Raw genomic sequence first — 19,615 nt, 5'->3', positions numbered from 1 at the left:
TATTTATTTTAAAAATATCATTAAGTGAGAAAAATGATTGGCATTTTCCTTTGAAAACAAAATGTCATTCAGAAAAAATATATTGTATAATTACTGTTATTATATCAAGGGTCTTAAAGTAAAATTATTTGAGTGGCAGAATCTAAAACATCAAAGTTAAATTTTCAGATTCAGTTAAAAAACGAATCAACAGTAAGACATACTAAAGAACTAATAACCAATCTACTAATAGTGCCTGACTATATTCTCTAATATCATTCTTAATATTTTCTAATACAAGGCTTTATAATCACAAATTGATACAATCAAAATAATATAGTAGGGCTAGGGTTGTTACTCAGTGGTAGAATATTCACCTAACACACATGAGGCACTAAGTTCAATCCTCAGCATCATATAAAAGTGTAATAAAGATACTGTGTCCACCTACAGCTAAGAAAAATACTTTTAAAAACAATTTAATGCTAAAATGTGACTTTTTAAGTTAATTTTTGTTTAATCTATAGCTGGGATGTAGATCAGTGCTGACATGCTTCCCTAGCAAGCATTGATGGAGGGGGAACCTAGCACACCCTCTGTAAATAAAATGGTTTTAGCTCTCAGGAAACTACACTGACAGATAAGCATGTATTTTATTATTTTTAAAAAATAGTTTTTAGTTGTATTTTGATACAATAGCTTTATTTTATTTATTTTTTTGTGGTACTAAGGGTCAAACCTAGCACCTTTCATGGACTAGGCAAGTGCTCTACTGCTTAGCCACTATTCCAGCTCCCATATTTTATTTGTTATAGCAAAATTATTTTAATTTAAAAAAAACAGGACCAACAGTTCTTAAGATTTCTAGTTTGAAAAATGGTAGAGGAAAGATGGCCTCCTCTTCCTCTTGGAAAGTCTCAAAACAACCAGGAGAGAAAAATGAGAAACAGAAATACTAATACTATCTTCAAATAAACAGGAAACCACCATAGCCACATTATAGAAGAAGAGTTGCCAAATGCAGTGAAGAAACTAACGAGAAATGGTGGAACATCTCAAGCAAGCATGAAAGGTATAAGCTTCAAATCTAAAAACTATCATCCGTTCACTAAATTAGATTGCACAGCCAATCAATCTCTGCTTGCATCACCTGAAACATTCACCCAAATCCTTGGGCACCTCTCAAGACAGAGAAGAATCAGAAGAAGTCATAGTTTGAAAGGACACACATTTTCCTAAGAACAATAGGTACAAACTAATCAAAATAAATGCTATTATATTCAACATACTTGACAGATTTAAAAAGAGAATCCTTTGAGAATCTAGGCAAAAGCACTACTATGTAAAAAGCAGAAGAATGGAGTTATCAATGTTTTAAAAACTGTGGAAATATACTCTATGTGTATATGTCAAAATACATTCTACTCTCATGTACCACTAAAAAGAATAAAAATATTTTTAAAAATCATTGAAGGAATACCTATATAGTCCTCTGGAAAAAAACTTTGCCTCAAAATACAAATGATAGAGTCAATGACAATGTTGCATAACCAACAAAAATTGAGAAAAAATGGACTGAGTTATAACATCGTTACAACTGTACTTCTTTACACCATTAAGTACACCTCCATTGTCATACATTCATTTATCTCAAACCATTATCTCTAAAATATGAAGAACTAAGCATTATTCCATAATATAAATGTTCTAAATATATCCACTATAAGAAAAAGCCTCAAGTCAAAAACCAAAACATAATTATGTGACTACGAGACTCGTTTACTTCAAAATATGAAAGGATGAAAAACATGTAGAAACTCTGTACATATTCAAAATGATGCAGGCATTACATAGGTGGAAACACATGTCCACCAACTAGGACATGGTTATATTAAGAATTAATTTTTAGTTAATAGAATTCCAAGTATTTATTTAAAAGAATACAGCAGTTAGCTATATAGTGGTAGGAAACAATTGAATCAGTACTAGTTTCTTTTTTGCTTTTTATGGCTATCTACAATAAACCATAATCCTAACTGATCAAACAAAAATTTCCATAACAATTCACAACTTTTAAACTGTGCGCTCTTATGACTAGTAGGATGAAATCTCACACAATTCTGTTTCCTTCCACCTGGGATGTGGAATCAAACATATCCACATTGTATGTGCTACTGAAATTAGCTCAGTTATTACATCCAATGTCCATTTGTAAAAACTTCTGTTTTATAACTAGATACTATTAATTTCTTACTGTGACTAATTTATAAATTAAATTTTCTCATAGGTTTGTAAGAAAAAAATTTATAAACATAGTATTACCCATAGTTTCAGGCCTCCACTGAGAGTCTTGGATCATGCTCCTACAGATAAAGAGAAACTATTGTATAGCAGCAAACAGTCCAGTAGTGAGGATTCTACCAGTCTACTGGAGTTCAACTCAACAACAAAGATGCTACTTACAGTTTCTGTGGCCTATTTCTTCACCTATGACAAAGGAATAGCATTACCTATTTCTCAAGGTTGAAATGAATATTAATAATAAATACCAAATGCTTAATAAACATAACCTAGAACAGAAAAAGTACTATATGCTAAATATTAATATATTTAACATATAGTACTTATAGTTAAGTGAGGAAAACTGAGCTCAAAAAGCATACTTTACTACTATGTGTGAAAAAATTATATGTCCAGATGTAAAAGAAATTGCATGCCTGTAATCCCCAGAAGCAGCAGTACATGCCTGTAAAAATTATATATACATATGCATATTCCAAGACTTTTCATAAAAACTCTAGTCACTGCTACACTGAGAGTCACATACCGTTCATATAACATATCACGAAAATCAGTTTGTTATTTCTTTTCCAACTAAGTCATGATCATGATTAGCCTGTACTCCTATTTACATACACACACACACACACACACACACACACACTCACACACACACAAACAAACACACACACGTGGAAAGTAGATAAAAATGGTACTGGTTTCCCAGGAACAAAACTAAGCAGAATTTATTTCAAAATGGAAGAGAGATTTCCTTTACAATATCTGCTGAGCACTGCAATAGAGGTATGTATTGAGAAAATATTAGTACTTAAACCACCTTTTATCATTTATTTCCTCAGTAACAGCATTTTCTTTATCATTAGAAAATAGAAAGGCACTGAATTTATCAGGACCTTTATGAGGAAAAAGGAAATTATAAAAACTAAGTATTTAAGTATCCACTGGTCTATCAGGTGATGTCCCAAGTTTAATTAGGGTGACTCTCATGAAATTACCATTTCTAACCATTAATATAGCAGTTACAACCTGGAAACATCTCAATCTAATAATTGACAACTGAATCAGATTACATTTCCCATTATAAAGAAAGATAAACTAAAACACTGATTTTAATGAACAAGCTTTCCTTAAAATATGTTATCTCACGTTTAGACCACAACATCTATGTTAATATCAACATCATAGAATCATTATACATTTGGGAGCAAAAATAATTAAGCAATTAGAAATATTAAAATGAAGAATCTTGAAAAAAAGGAGATAAATTCATGTTTCCAGAAAGTCTATTATTTATCAAGCATTGTACTCTATACTGTGTCACGTTTACCCACAAGACTGGCAGATAATTATTTTACCATTCATATAAATAAGTAAACTAAGTTTCAGAGTGTTTAAATGACTTGCCAAACATGTTGAAGTATAGTTACCCTGTTAGGGTTAGGAAATATAAGTAACTCAAAAGAGAGTGAAACACATTTGGCCAACAGATGATCAGATGTGATTAATGAGCTCAACTGTTGATGGTCCACTGCCTTAAAGATAGGGCTTACTTTCAAGTCCATCATCTAAAAACTCTAATAATCTCCCCAAATTTGACACATATTATTACACTTTCCATACTCAAGAAAATTTCTAGCCTAAGGACAATATAACCTAAAAGAGAGCAACAAATTTGGAGTTCTTTATGGTTCCCATATTAATATCATCCTTGATTTTTCAGTTATCCAAATCTTTTAGGATATACCTCAATCCGACTCCCTCCATGAAGACTTTTTGTAACAACTCTATAGTCACAGCTACACTAAGAGTCATATACCATTCATCTAACACATCTTGGAAATCAGTTTGTTATTTCTTTTTGAAGCAGCCTTGCTTTTCCAAATGGCTATGACTGTGATTACTGTGTACCAACACCTGGCAAATCATCCTTCATTCTGGCAACTCAAATGTTCATGGAGATCACATGGAGACATTTAATCTTTGCTCTGAAAACTTTTTAAATTAGAAAAGCTATTTTATCACTATGCTGGTTTTATTCATCAATGGTTATCTCAAGTCAGAGCACAAAAAGTTTTTTTCTTATTCAGTAGTAGGGACTGAACCCAGAAACCACATGTATGTGAGGAAAGCACTCTGCCATTGAGCTACATCCACCATCCATTTTATTTTATTTCATTTTGAGAGTGGGTCCCATTCAGTTGCCCAGGCTGGTCCTGAAATTACAATCCTCTTACCCTGGCCTCCCATAGTAGCTGGGATTACAGATATGCACCACTATTTCCAGGTCTTAAATGTTTTTAAATATGCCTACTTAAAACTACCATGCATCAGATCTATGTGCATGGGCTTTAATATATTTTAAGTTGTAGAAACAAAAAATTTTAAATGAAGCTCTAAAAAGGTTAACACTTAAAATTCATGACATAAAGTATAAAAGTTAATAACAAACATCATTGTAATAAAAAAAGCATGCCAGGTATGGTGGCATATGCCTGTAATTCCAGTGTCTTGGGATGCTGAGAAAGGAGGATCATGAGTTCAAAGCCAGCATGAGCAAGGGAAAGGTTCTAAGCAATTCAGTGAAACCATGTTTATAAATAAAATACAAAACAGGGCTGGGGATATAGCTCAGTGGTAGAGTGCCCGCCTAGCACATGTGGAGCACTGGGTTTGATTCTCAGAACCACATGAAAATAAAATAAATGTACTGTGTCCAAATAAACAAAAAAATTAAAAAATAAAAACATTAATTGAAATCAATTTTTCCCATTATTCTCACAAGTAGTATTACTGTCTTTAATCTTTTAAATATCCTCCAAACAGAAAAGAGACTCATTTTCCAAAATATGCCAACACAGAAAACCCTTTGAAAGCTTTTCCCATTATCTTAAAATGCAAAGGTTTTACCTTGTAAATTAAAGTAATCCATGATCTTATCCCTGCTTCCCTTACAGTATCACTGCTGACTAAAAACATATCCAAATCATTTAACCTTAGATTTGGTATGATAGGTAGGTGTTCAGGGAATAAGTTGCAGGGAGGAATATAAAATGTATGAGATAAAAACATAAAATGTGATGGGGGTGACAGCTAAGAAAATGTTGCAGTAATTCAGTGACAAGCTAATTGGAAAAGGTTAAGTGTAGTAACTGGAGTTAATAATAATGGTTCACTGTTAAAAATGTCATTTCACATGGAACAGAATTAGCATATTGGAATAGTAAAATAATGCTTTACAAGTTTTTGATATGGGAAGCTGGTGTTACAAGAACATGTATGAGACATCATTATAACAAAACTAGCAAGAGTAACTTACCATATTTAGTAGCACTTCTATAATTACTTCTTTTGTCATTACAGTTACTATTGTTAACCTACTAGATATCGGGTTTTATACTACCTGGTACACACTGTATACCAGGTTGCATGCCATTCACTTCTATATATGGTCTATAAGCCACACAAAGCTCTATAAAGAAGTTATGGAAGTTTAAACTCACTTTACAGAAAAAAATTATTTTACTGAAATTTTTCCCTATCTAGAAAGAACTGTGACCAGGAATCAAACCCACATTTTAAATTTCATAAAACTACAGAAAATATAAAACTAGAATTCAGCAGTGTTGAAAGGTAAAGAGACAGGATAAACAAAGGAGTAAAGGTAGAAAAAGATGAACAGAAGATAAGGGAAAGGAGGAAAAACCAGAGATAGACATATTAGATTGAGTTTTCAATTAAGAATGGGTGGTTAAAAATCATTAAAATATCATTGAAATATATTGCTTTCATTCTGTTAACATTAAACTATAGAGGGTCCACAAGATAAAGGGCTTACAAGTATAACAAAAGGTGTTAAAACTCTATTGAAGGGCTGGGGATGTGGCTCAAGCAGTAGCACGCTTGCCTGGTATGCGTGCGACCCGGGTTCGATCCTCAGCACCACATACCAACAAAGATGTTGTGTCCGCCGAGAACTAAAAAATAAATATTAAAAATTCTCTCTCTCTCTCTCCTCTCTCACTCTCTCTTTAAAAAAAACTCTATTGAAATATTAAAGTATCTAATTTATACATATGTATTTCCATACTTGAATTTCTTTTCTCCAACTATTTTAGCACCCTCTTCAATATGTGTTTCTGTGTCTGCAGCATTGTTTTCTATAATATTTTTATAATAATATTATAATTTTTCATCCATGCCTAAATCAATTCTTTTTTTTGATATATTGCTATACAGACTTACCTAAATTTGGGGCAAGTCAAGTAACTGTTAATCTGACTGAATAAAATTAAAAAGGAAAAAAAACTGAAAACAGAGAAGGTGGTATCTTCTACTGTGAATTAATTCCTTCTCTGAATTCTCTGACATTTCAGTATTAACCACTTCCACTTATATGACCAAAGTATCAGAAATCACATTTCCAATTCTGGAGTTCCAATGAATGGCAACCTTAGAGTAACAATATTAGGAGTATTTTACATACCTTAAAGGGTTTTATGCTTGACATACAATATATCGATAATTCTAAAAATAAATTTATAAAACTGTATACTCCCATTTTATACATAAGGAAACTGAAGGTTACATAAATAACCTACTTCCTCATAGTAAAAAAAAACTGGTAAAGGTAAAGGTAGAAGTTGGATTAAAATACTATTGTCTCTGACTTGAACTATATGCTCTAGGAAGAATTTACTGCAAAGTTTGCCTCTTGGCTATCCAAATATTAAAGACTAAATCCCTTATTTCAAGGAAGTACTGGGAGGATGAGTTTTAATGAGGTCTTCTTGTAGTAAGAATACAAACTTATAAAGCTTAAAGGTATGCTTCCTCATAGAAGTGACATCTAGGCCACATCATTTAAAATTCTCTAGTAGCCACATTAAAATAATTAAAATGGGTAAAATTAATTTTAAAATATTTTACCCAATGTAACAATAATATTATTTGAACATGCAATCAATATGAAATTTGAGATTTCACCTGCATCTAAATTCAGAATAGCCACAAATGCCAAGTGGATATTGTAAGGGACAGTGCAGAAAAGAAACAGTTACCTATACATGAAAAACTTTTGTTTTGGTACTTTGGGTTGAACCCAGGAATATGTATCCACTGAGCCATATCACCAGCAATTGTAAATTTTAATTTTGAGACAGGGCCTCACTAAATTCCTGAGGATGGTCTTAAACTTGTGGACCTCCTGCCTCAGCCTTCATTCTCTAACACCTTTCCCAGTACTCACTTAGTCATTGTATATAGCAGCACATAATAATCACTAATTTTTGGAGCAAATTTTCTTTTTTATTTCTTTTTTTTTAAAGAGAGAGACAGAGAGAGAGAGAGAGAGAGAGAGAGAGAGAGAGAGAGAGAGAGAGAGAGAGGAGAGAGAATTTTAATATTTATTTTTCAGTTTTTGGCAGACACAACATTGTTGTTTGTATGTGGTGCTGAGGATCCAACCAGGACCGCAGGCATGCCAGGTGATTGTGCTACCACTTGATCCACATCCCCAGCCCTGGAGCAAATTTTCAAATATAATTTTCTATCCTACTTTAAATCAAAAGGTTTAGATAAAGAAAACTAAAGTTGTATACAATAGTGAATAAAAGTCACTGGAGAAATGAAATTAGTATTTAACTGTTAAATAATCTACAAGTACAGAAAACACAAGGTTTTCATTTTAATAAAATTATTAACAAGCAATTATCTATAATATACCAATATCACTATTAACATATTGCACAACCCTAATTTAACTCTTTTTGGAAAAATGTTCTGAAAGTTACAAAATGAACACATTTTCTTTAGAACATGGTCATCTATTCCACAAAACCATGTTTGTTTTTATGTTGTTTATGTGCTTGAAGTACCATGGGAAAATACCATATGTAATTTATAAGAAATAGTTAGGAAATATATCAAAGATGCCAATTATAGCCTATGTTGAAGAGATCACTAACAAGTCAATGTGAAATATTAGTAAGTAGGTTCACTATTCTTCTCCATTCTGTACTATATACTTTATTATAAATAATGGCAAGTAAGAATATATGCAATGTGTAAGGACAGGCAGAAGAAAAAAATGAGGGCAGAATAAATTTCTAGGAAAGTAAGAATCAAAAACTTGATTTTAAAAATAGCATCGTATCTCTGATTGTATATATGGTATGTTGACACCAAATTCATGTCTTCATACATGTATTTTGTTTAATGATGAGGGAAGAGTTATGAAAAATGGTGTTGTGAATGGATAATTATAATAGTAATGCATTCAACTATTGTCATGTATGTAAGAAATAAAAACAAAATTAAAAATAAAAATAGCATCACTTGTTTCCTGATGGCAAAAAACGATAGTATTTAAAGACACTTTTACTATCAAATGGCCCGCACTCGTCATAAATCTCTACTCACCTATGGGATTTACACTCAGTATCTTCTCATTTTCTAAATTCATTTTTATACTGTTTTTTCATTTCACTTGCACTGATTAAACGAATTACCAAATAGAAGACTTCCTTTAGTATCTATTTTTTAAAACACAAAATTTTAACATTTTCTAAACTGATAAAACTAATGTAAATCCAACATATTTAAGAACATGGTAAAAATTACATAATTCTATTTTGGGGGCTCACTGATGATTGAATTCAGGGGCACTCAACCACTGAACCACATCCTCATCCATATTTTGTATTGTTTTTTTTTTTATAGACAGGGCCTCACTGAGTTGTTTAATGCCTTTCTTTGTCTGAGGCTGGTTTTGAGCTTGTGATCCTCCTGCCTCAGCTTCCTGAGCCACTGGGATTACAGGCATACACCACTATGACAAGTTCAGTTCTATTTTTATGAGTTCAATTTATATTCCAAGAAACCAGGAATAAATTAATTAACATTTGATTCAAATTTTCTCGACAAGTTTAACTATATGAAATACCACAAGATTTTAGTGTGTGGCAGTGCACCCTTTAAACTTGGAATTAAAACATACATTTTCTGTATGTCTACATTTCAAGTTAAAGACATACACATATCCCAAATCTTTTAAGAATATCAAGCCCCAAAATCTGATGTTTACGTACACACACATACATAAATATGGGCAAGCTCTCTACCAATTACTTACAAGAACTACTCATTATTTTAAAGAAAGACTTTACAATTTTGTTTCTTGGGAATATATTTTAAAATATATTGCCAGATGTCAAATCTGAAGTAAGATTTCAAAATTTCTGGATATTTTTTTAAAAGTAGTTTAAAGTACATAAGTGTTGTGTACTGTTTAAGTCATTAATTCTGGATATAAGTTCTTCCAGTAATTTGCAGTGATTACAGTTGCAGTGTGCTTATCTTTCAAAATAAAATGCAACAATTAGTGAAAAACTAACTTCAGAATTTTTTTTCATATACAATGACTTACTGTTAGATGTCATTCTAGGATAAAATGTTATATGATGCTTCTAGGAACACAAAGATGAGCTGACTTTTGAATTCCTCAATACTCCTTAAGTCCATAGCTCTTTTCTCAAAATAAGAGGCTATAAAATTGTGAAACCAACATAAATACTGAGTATGCTAAAATTATAAACATATGGTAAACCTTAGTGTAAGATGCTATCATATTATAGATTCAGAAATTAAGAAAACAGAAATATCATTATCTAAGTCTATTCAGAATAAACTGGCATATGTGATTCTATATAATCACTTTTCATTATAATTCCAAGCAACTCTGGATTTAGGGGAAAACTGAATCTTAAAATATGAATAAGAGGGCTGTGGTCATAGCTCAGAGAGCTTACCTAGCACAGGTGAGGCACTAGGTTCCATAATCAGCAACACAGAAAAATAAATAAAGGTATTGTGTCCGGCAATAACTCAAAAATATTTTTTAAATGCATGTACACTGATTCAAACACATATGAACAAAAATAATCTGTAAACCAAAACATTTAGCCCTTTCCATGTCTAAGAATGCCACATACTGTTTAATTTCAGTATATTATAGGAAAGGGATAATGTGTTATATTTGTTATATGGTATATATTGAGTTTTTTTAAACTAAAGTTATATTTTAAAGTGTTTCACTCTTGATGCAAATATAATCTATGAGAGTTTTTCCTACAGAACCTTAGAAATAAAATGATTATAACCAAAGCGCATAAAGCCTTTATATTTCAAAATCATTTTACATTCTTTATTTCATGCACCTCACAGGACAATTTTGAGGTAGTTTACTCTGCATTTCACACAATTAAATAGATTGAGAGAAGGTAGGTAATCAGTCCAAGGAGAGAAAGCTGCTCAATGGAATAACCAAGGTTAAAATTCAGACCTAATAAATGAAGTAAAAGATTTTATAATATTCTTCATGAAAATTCTCTTTAGAGTTAATAGAGGGAAGCTTATTAAAGCATAGACTTCTATTGTTAAATCAAAATTTTAAGTACTGCTTATTGAACAACAAAATTATTTTAAAATATTATACAGAAGACATTGAGTTAGAAAAAAATTATCAGGTTTTGCTTATTATCTATAACTTACTAAATTTGTTTTTATTAAGTAATTCTTTAGACAATGATAACCTTATGAAGAAATCAAGAATTCAGCCACACATTTGGTAGTAGCAAAGTAGTTGAAAGGATAAAGATTAAAACATTTTTTAATTAAAAAAAAAGAAAAAGAAAGGATAAAAAAATCCCACATTCCCATTCTTCAAAGTAGATATTTTTCTATTTAACAATCTTAAAATATTCTCAACTTAAAATTAAGAAAATGTACAGGGAAAAAAACCCTAAACCCTAGTTCTTTCATACTAATCTATAAAAGTTAATTTTCAATGAGGAAACAAGAGGTGGAAAAACATTAAGTTGGAAAATATTAAGGCTGAAATTGAATTTTTTTTGTTTTTTAAAGAGAGAGTGAAAGAGGAGAGAGAGAGAGAGAGAGAGAGAGAGAGAATTTTTAATATTTATTTTTTAGTTCTCGGCGGACACAACATCTTTGTATGTGGTGCTGGGGATCGAACCCAGGCCGCACGCATGCCAGGCAAGCGCGCTACCGCTTGAGCCACATCCCCAGCCCAGAAAATTACATGTTTTTTAAAATATAAAATGACTTTTTTGCATTCCCTAGCTCCAATCGTCCTTATCAGCAACATAAAATCACCCGGAAATACTCTAGGAGTGTAACGCAAAAGTTTGCACTATAGAAATTATCCAAGTAGCACTTATTTTTGAATTCCTATTTTCCCTTGACATTTACTACTACATGAAAACAAAGTATATTTTGACACCTACTGGGATACTTAGGAATTAAATTAACCTTTAATGAAATGTAATTAAAGGCATACATAACAATAGTTAAATTTAGAACATATCTGCTGTGGTCCCTTTTTTAAAATGTATAAGGAGGCTTCCCAAAGAGTATCCCTTTAATAAAAACACTAAAATTTCTGGAAAACAACAGTAACAATTTAAAATAAAAAACAGGTGGCAACGTTTCATCCTGACCATCCTGATGCACTGCATTGTTAATCACCTGTGGATCCTATGGATGCTGCTTATGCAGCCGGTTGGCACAAGGGCAAGAGGGAGATGGGAGACACTGACGACTGCAGAGCGGCTCTAAGCTCTTAAAAAAAATCGTGCATCCTACAGCAAACTGACATACGCAGCACAACAAGGACCCCTTCCGTCCCGTTTCTTTCAAATTATATTTAATTTACGCAGACCCTTTTCCAGTGGAGGGACACAGCACAATCAGAGCGGGGCTGGGCGGTGGGCACGTGTCTGACTCCCCATGAACGTGCTGCAATGCAGCCGCGTGTTCTGGACTCCCAAGGCCCCCAGCCCCGGGGCTCCTGGGAGGTGCCTGGGCTTCTCTAGGGGAAGCAAAAAGGTGGGGACCGTGTAGACCATCCTCCCAGAATTTCAGCCTCGCGGAAACACACTTCGATCCTTCTCCAAAATTAAAACTCTGCTGCAAATATAAACTCTTGATTCAAATATAATCTGCATCCCTGACAAAGCGCCCACGCCCACAAGCGCCCGGTCGGTGGGGAGAGGTCTTGGGAGAAGAGGAAGCGCCAACCCCTTGCAGCACAGGGCCAAGGGACAGGCCGGCCCGCTGGCGGGTTTGGATCAGGTGGTGCGCCCTGCCTTCCAGGACCCCGCCATATCCTCCGTGCCCCTTTCCTCTCCCCACAGCGTGGTGTCCTCCGAGGATGCGCCAGGACGGGGTCAGAGGACATGGTCTTCCCGAGCCTGCAAGCAGTGCCCAACATTACTGACCCCTAAGTCCCACCGCCACTAGCCCACGCGGGTGGGTTTGGAGGGGCCGAGAATCCTTGTCCACCCGCCAGGCCAGGACCCCGCCTCCTCCCCAGGTGCTGTGGCCTCTGAGGAGGGTCTGGAGCTCCAGGAGTGGGCAAGGTCTTCCTGACTCTACAATCCGTGCCCACTGTACTGACCCCTCAGTCTTGCCACCACTCCCCAGGTACCTGGTTGTCTGGCCTAGACCTGGCTCCTCAGCCTCGGCTGCCACCTCAGGCCACCGGGGCCCCTCTCACCGTTTTGGTATTCTTCTACCCAGTAAAAGCTGTGCACACAGTGGCGTTTATTGGCCAAGACACAGAGGTCCTCTGGTCAATCATAGCTGTGGAGCTAGAGTGCTGAAGGGAATTGTGGGGAAGGGGCACAGCGGGGCACCTGCGCATTTGGCTCCTCACAGTGGAGGCATTGGAGCTCGGAATTGTTGGGACACTTGTCTGGATGAAACCTGGGCAGAACCTGGGATGGGAGCTAGGACAAGGCTGCCTTGCCCCAGCTCACCCATTCTCTCCAGAAGGCATTCAACATACTCAGCTGAAGCCAGGGTTTTGGGCTTCCTGAAGGCCCAAATTTCGTTCTGGACTGCCTCAGGGTATAACCCCAACTCTCCAGTTCCTTCTCTCAGTGGCCCATGCTCACTCCTTGGCTGGGTGAATTTCCCGTGCTAAGAAGTTTCTCTTTGTGAATATCCACAACCGTTTGATATAGAAATAGTTCCCATTTCACAGATAAAGAGACTAAAACAAGCTTTGAAGTCCCTTTGCAAATTAGGCAGGTTGCTGGAATTCAAATGCACCCATACAGAATTTCAAGGCTGTGGTTCTCAACCATGCAGGCGGTTTTTGTATTGAAACAGTCTCCTGTGGCTGGTCTCTGTGACTTTTCCTCACAAGCTATCTGATGGACAATGTTTGAGTCCTGTGTTGGTCTCTCCAAAACTGACTGCCTCCTCCCCTACCAGCTGGCTCTTTCTCCTGTCTTTAAACCTCACCATGCCTATATATCACCTCTAGTGCTACTATTTCTCTGCACAAAATAAAACACTCTTCACTAGTTTCTCATCAACTTCTGGAGTGTCAGAACCTCAGCTAAACTTTCAAGAACCGCAGTGAGGTTGAAGGCTTTCTGGCCATGTCTCTATGCTCTTTCCAGTACATACCCACCTTGACTCCAACCCACTTGCATCAAACACAGCCACATATGCTTCCCCATTTTCTTCATCATATCACCTTGAAATGGGTCTGCCCTACTCCATCTCTACCTGGTGCAATCCTATCCATGCCTCATGCTGCACCCACTTAGTCGTTATTCTGCCTCATAATTTTCATGATCTGTTTTCCTGTTCCTTGATTTCTCCCAGTACCAGAAGCCCTGATCAAATTTTACCTAGTTTTATTTTATATGAGTCCCTGTCTGAACTCTTCTCCCTAACAAGAATGTAACCTTGATGAGGACAAGATTTGTCTCACTCATTATTATTGTGGTGCCTAAAAAATTGCTTCATCAACTTAATACACCCATGCAATGAATACATCTTGATACGAGTCCATAAAGGTTCTCAGCAGTTGGTAGTCTTCCCCATCATTTAGACAAGGGCATCTGAATTAGCCTCATGGGTCATGTTTACATGTAAAGATCACAGCTTCCCACTCAGTTTTATGATTTTTTTTTATCATCTGCAACAATCCTTTCTTCTCTCAGTCTCAGTTCCATCGAGAGGCTATTTTTCCCCCAATCCTCTATTCTTTTCATGTTTTTTCCTTCTCACTTGATTTCATTTCTTGACCCTTTCCTTCTTCCTTCCTGTGATAAACCTCCTTTTAAAGCCCTTCTAGGAGCTTTCACTTCCATCCTCATTTAGCATATTTACTAAGTACCAGTGTCATAGCCATGCTGTGTTGAGCAGATACCCTAAGATTTATTATATAAGAATAGGATATAGATACCATTTTTAAAAGAACATACAAAAAACTCTGTTTTAGCAAATCAACCCAAGAAGAACTCATAAGGGAGTAAGAGGTTCATAGCACTACTCATGATGCCTGGCATCCTAGGACCCATCTTAGGGTACAGATGACCATTTAGGCCAAATAGTCAGGAGATTAGGTTCTAGTTTCAACTTCCCCTCTAATATTCTCTAAGAACTTCAGCCCCTCTCAGGTGTCTGTTTCTCCATCAGTAAAATTCGGAATTGGGGTTAGGTCAATAGTCCCCAAGGTATTTTCCAAAGAACACAAATTTTGCAGAAATTTAACAGATGTCATGCAAAAATGGGGTAGGGATTGTTCCATGTCCAAAATCTTGGGAAAACCTCTTTCAACAAACATAAAAACTTTCTTTTCTCCTAACTCTTCACAATACCTTTATTAAACTATGCACCTTAAGACTCTTGGGGGACAAGGTAGGAAACAATGTAGTGACTGGTAATTCTCCTTTTAATTATAGAAATTATTTCCAGAAGCCATTTCTGTGCATATTGGAGACAATAAAAACAGATATATCAGAAGATTTTGAACAAGGAATAATCTACAAATTTATTTCATCTTTCTAAAGCCTTATTGAAACTAACAATTTAGAAAATTTTAATGCATCAAAGATATGGGAGGAACAAAGGAAGAAGAAACTTTCTAAAACTGAGTAAACCAGTTTGAGAAACATATTTTTGAGTAGAAGAATTTTGCAGGTGACACTGAATTTTATGTAGGAATCTTGGAGAATAAGGTTATTCTCAAATATAGAAGAATTAACAAACAATAAGAGGAAAAAATATAAAAATACACTTAGAAATGTCATGTTTTCTAAAGAAATCTTAGTCCAATGGATATATAATAGGAGAGATTAATTTAATTGACTTTAAACTTGATTACATGGGCTAATTTAAAATGCAATGTCAGTCCATATTTTGATGTGTTAAACTGATTTCTCAATGGTTCTGTTGAAAGTCAAAAGGAAACAAAATTAGTTTACACCATTAATTTGGCAATTTGGGAGTAAAATTCACTTTTTTAACAGAGATACACAAAGCAATCTCGTGAAATATCCTCAAAAATGTGTTCCAACTGGAAAAAGTGCATGTATATTTATATATGTATGTATTCCAATAGAAGCATATATGTGCATTATATATGTGTGTGAAAATGTGTTTGTACACATACAGATGTCATGAACATGCACTGGGACTTAAGAGGTTAAGCAGCTTATAATTTGAAATGGTGATTTTAAAATACTTTAAAGCATAAAAAGGAACCTATGTCAATAGGAAGGAAAAGACACAGAGTCTAGGTATGCAAACTGCTATTCTCTTTAGTTGTTGAATCAATATGTAGGTAAAGTTTTTATGTGGAACATTGTGCAAACATGAAACAAAGTGATTACTCCTTGGTTTGTCTTTGGACTGTACTATTGTCAGGGTTCAGAGAACACATTCTCCACATCCAGGGTTCTTTTATGAGTCTTAATTATGAACCCCTGAGGAACTCGGTGGAGCCTGGGATTACTGGAGATGATGTCTTTCTTGGCATATTTATCATCTACAAATCATCTGCTATAAATATACCTCAGCAGGCTCATCATCAGGCCAGCTCAGGAACCTGTGATTTATGAAGGTTACAGGAAACAGTGTGAAGGCTGAAACACTTTATTAAGGGTAGCTTTCTTTTCTGATCCAGCCCTGCACTCTACTTGAATAGAAATGATCCTGAGAATGAGTGCTCTTTTCCATTTAGAATTAAGCCTTTTAAAATTCTCTTTGGATGTTATTACATCACTGAGTTTTGACATTTAATAATTTCTTAGAAACATCAAAATCACTATGTTAAAGGATAATGTGAGAAACCACTAAATGTAAAATAGAAGCATATTTAAACCTTACTTTTCTTTCATTTTTTTAAAGCACAAACTGTGAAAAGCAGTTTTTCTTAATTTTTATTACATATCTATCATTAATCTGTATTTTTGTCTGGATAAAATAACAGAACTGACCAAAATGTTTTGGAGATACCATGATTTCAATCTCTGGAAGTTGAAATAAATAAAATGTGTACCTTCTTTGTATTGCTGAATGTTCTTTGTTTTTTAAGAAAAATGTGTTTGTTTTATAGAGTTTGCCCTGAACATATAAACCATATTTTCTTTTCACATTTGTTTCAATGAATTAAAATTGTTTTAATGAACCAAAAATGACACAAAACAAAAATGCCACCCAAGTTTCTCTCACTGGTGATTGTTCCTGCAAATACTCTTAAAGCCAGCTAGGGAATGATTAACGTTTCCCTTACAGGGTTTTTCTTTAAACGCTTATCCTAGAAAAGAAATCCTTGAAGAGGGTCATTCTATTAACATGTATTAAGGAACAAAGGGCCAATTTTAATATTTCAAACCACTATGTTGTTTTCACTCAGCTGTTTTCACTCTAACATTTTAATAAAATATCTTTTTTGTGGCTACACAATTGCCCCAGGATAGAGAAATAAAAGAGAAACAAAAATGCAGAAGAGCGAGGAGACAAAATGATGGTAAATTGCTTTAAAACTTTACCTGTAGCTCAAGCAACTCACCCTTAAGAAGACTCCACACTTGAAATGAATTACCCTTTATGGTCTCCTCCCACACATCACTGAACTATTTGAGCACTTGTTTTGCAAACCACCAATTGAGTCTACAAGCAGAGACATAGTAAGGAGTCCAATGATATTTTTGCAGCCCATATTTGAAGCTAGTTCAGCAAATACTTCAAGAGCCTACAGTTTAGGAGGCTAAATAAATAAATAATAAAATATGGGGCGGGGCAGTGGAAATTTATCTTTTCCTTCCCTCTTACATGGAGAATCAGGTCCTTCTCTTGGTTTTCCCGGGTTTCATCCCACTTGTTCCCCAAGCTTGTTACTAGGGGAAACTTGAAAAAGAAAAAGATACATTAAGACCACAAAACAAAACAAAAGTTTAGATGCCACAAACATGATCCCATTCCCATGCAGAAATAAATGCAAGATTACCAACCTAGGTCCCTTCACTGCTGTCCCTACATAACCTGTACCGAACCTGAACAAATTAGATGTTAATTGTGTCCTTGCTGAGAAAAACTACTATTTCCAGGCCAAGACCCACAGCAATGGAAGCTGAGATATAGCCCCTTCTGCGTGGCCTGGATCAATTCTGAATCCTGATGCTGAAATGACAGCTCTCTCGCTGAGCAAGGTACGTGCTGAAAGACAGAAAGAGAAGGATGGTCAAGTCCAGCGTTTACTTCCCACCCTTCAGAGTCGCCTTCCCACTCACCATACGCCCCCCCACCCCACAGGACCCCCGCCTCACAGTTTCTTTTATAGTTGGTCGCTGCCAGCCCGAGAGTAGGAACCAAGCACACAAAACCTTCCCAGACTCAGAAACTACCACTTTTGGCACTTGCCTGGGATTGAGTAGTGGTTACCTGCAGGCATGGCCCTGGGTGGATCTCCATGGCACACTCCTCCAGCATGCTCCTTCTCTCACCGGCCTGCCCCTCTCCCTCTCTCTTCCCCTCGCCCCTCTCTCTTTGTCCGCCCCCTCTCTCTTTGCCTGCCCCTCTCCATCTCTCCAGCTCACCCCTCTCTCTCTCTTTGCCCACCCCCTCTCTCTCTCCCGCCTGCCCCTCTCCCTCCCGCCCCTCTCCCTCTCTCTCATGCTCGGCCTCTCTTGCTCTCTTTGCCCGCCCCTCTCTCTCTCCCGCCCGCCCTTAGGGCCCTCCCTCTTCTCCCACCCAGCTGCTCTCCTCACCTGCCCTCACACACACCCGCCCTCTGGAGACAGAGTTCCTAGAAGGTTCCCCAACCTCGTGGCGCACAAAGAACCTCAGGCCAGCTTTTCAGCGCACAGAATGAGTGCTGGCAGCGGGTGCGCGCGCCCAGGAGCACGCAGGGGGACATCTTGCAGGCGCGAGCTTGGGGACCGGCAACTCTCTAGCGCATACCCCGGGGAGATGGAGCGCAGCTCGCCAGCGCGCACAGCCAATACTGAGCTTTACCGTCTCTCAACGTCTCTTGCCTCCCTCCTCGCTGAGAATTCAAACAGCTTTCTGATATCACCAGCCAAAGGTATTTTCCCCACCTCTCCTTAGTCACCTTTTGTCTATCAGTACTTATGGGAGATGGGTGGGAGGAGGTAGAGAGAGAAAAGCAGAAAGAGGGAAAAGCATAAGCTTGAGCCTTCCCATCCAACCAGGAGTACTCCTGTAATAAATCCACCAGCCCAACAAATCTGCCTTAGCAGCTGCCACCACCACCACTGGTCTCAGTGCTTTCTTTGCTTCTTGGCTATTCAGTTTGTTGGGGGATAGATTTCATAAAGCAAATCTTTGTTCTTAATCCACTTTCATGTTTGTGTGTGTGTGTGTGTGTGTGTGTGTGTGTGTGTGTGTGTGTGTGTGTTTATTTGTTGAGAGATTTATATCTGTGCACAACTGGGAACATATCTGCCACTTAATGATATAAAAAAGCTAGGGTAGACTTAGGCCTTAGTCCAGCCTTAGACAGTATGCTACATAATTGAAACAAAAACATCAATAGCCAGTGTCACCCTGAGAAAAGCAAGATTGGGACCATTTATATGACACCCTAACTAAACAGTTTTCTGTGCTTTCTATTTTAATTTACATTGTGCTGTGAAAGGATCTACACGTTCATAAGTGCTAAGATCAGAGAAAAAGTGATAGTTGTCTATGTTCAGGCAAGGACCTCCATGGACTTTAACTCCTGGGATCAGGAGAGAGAAGTTAAATCTAAAAGAACTTGGCTTCTACCTTAATGAGTGTTCAGCAAACGAAGAGCTCCAATCTTGGGTTTTCCCCTGTAAAAATCACAAGACTGCCAATTATTTCCAGAAGGAAAAATTTTCATCACTGAATGTATTATCTCTTAATAGCTTCTGTTCAATGAAAGAAACTAATTGTCTCACATAAAACAAAGATTCCCAACCTACGTGGCAAAAGAATAGTGAGAGGCTTAGGCTGAAGGACCCCAAATATA

The sequence above is a fragment of the Ictidomys tridecemlineatus genome, unplaced genomic scaffold (assembly GCF_052094955.1).
Source record: "Ictidomys tridecemlineatus isolate mIctTri1 unplaced genomic scaffold, mIctTri1.hap1 Scaffold_42, whole genome shotgun sequence".
Classification (NCBI taxonomy): domain Eukaryota; kingdom Metazoa; phylum Chordata; class Mammalia; order Rodentia; family Sciuridae; genus Ictidomys; species Ictidomys tridecemlineatus.
This window is presented reverse-complemented; position numbering follows the sequence as displayed.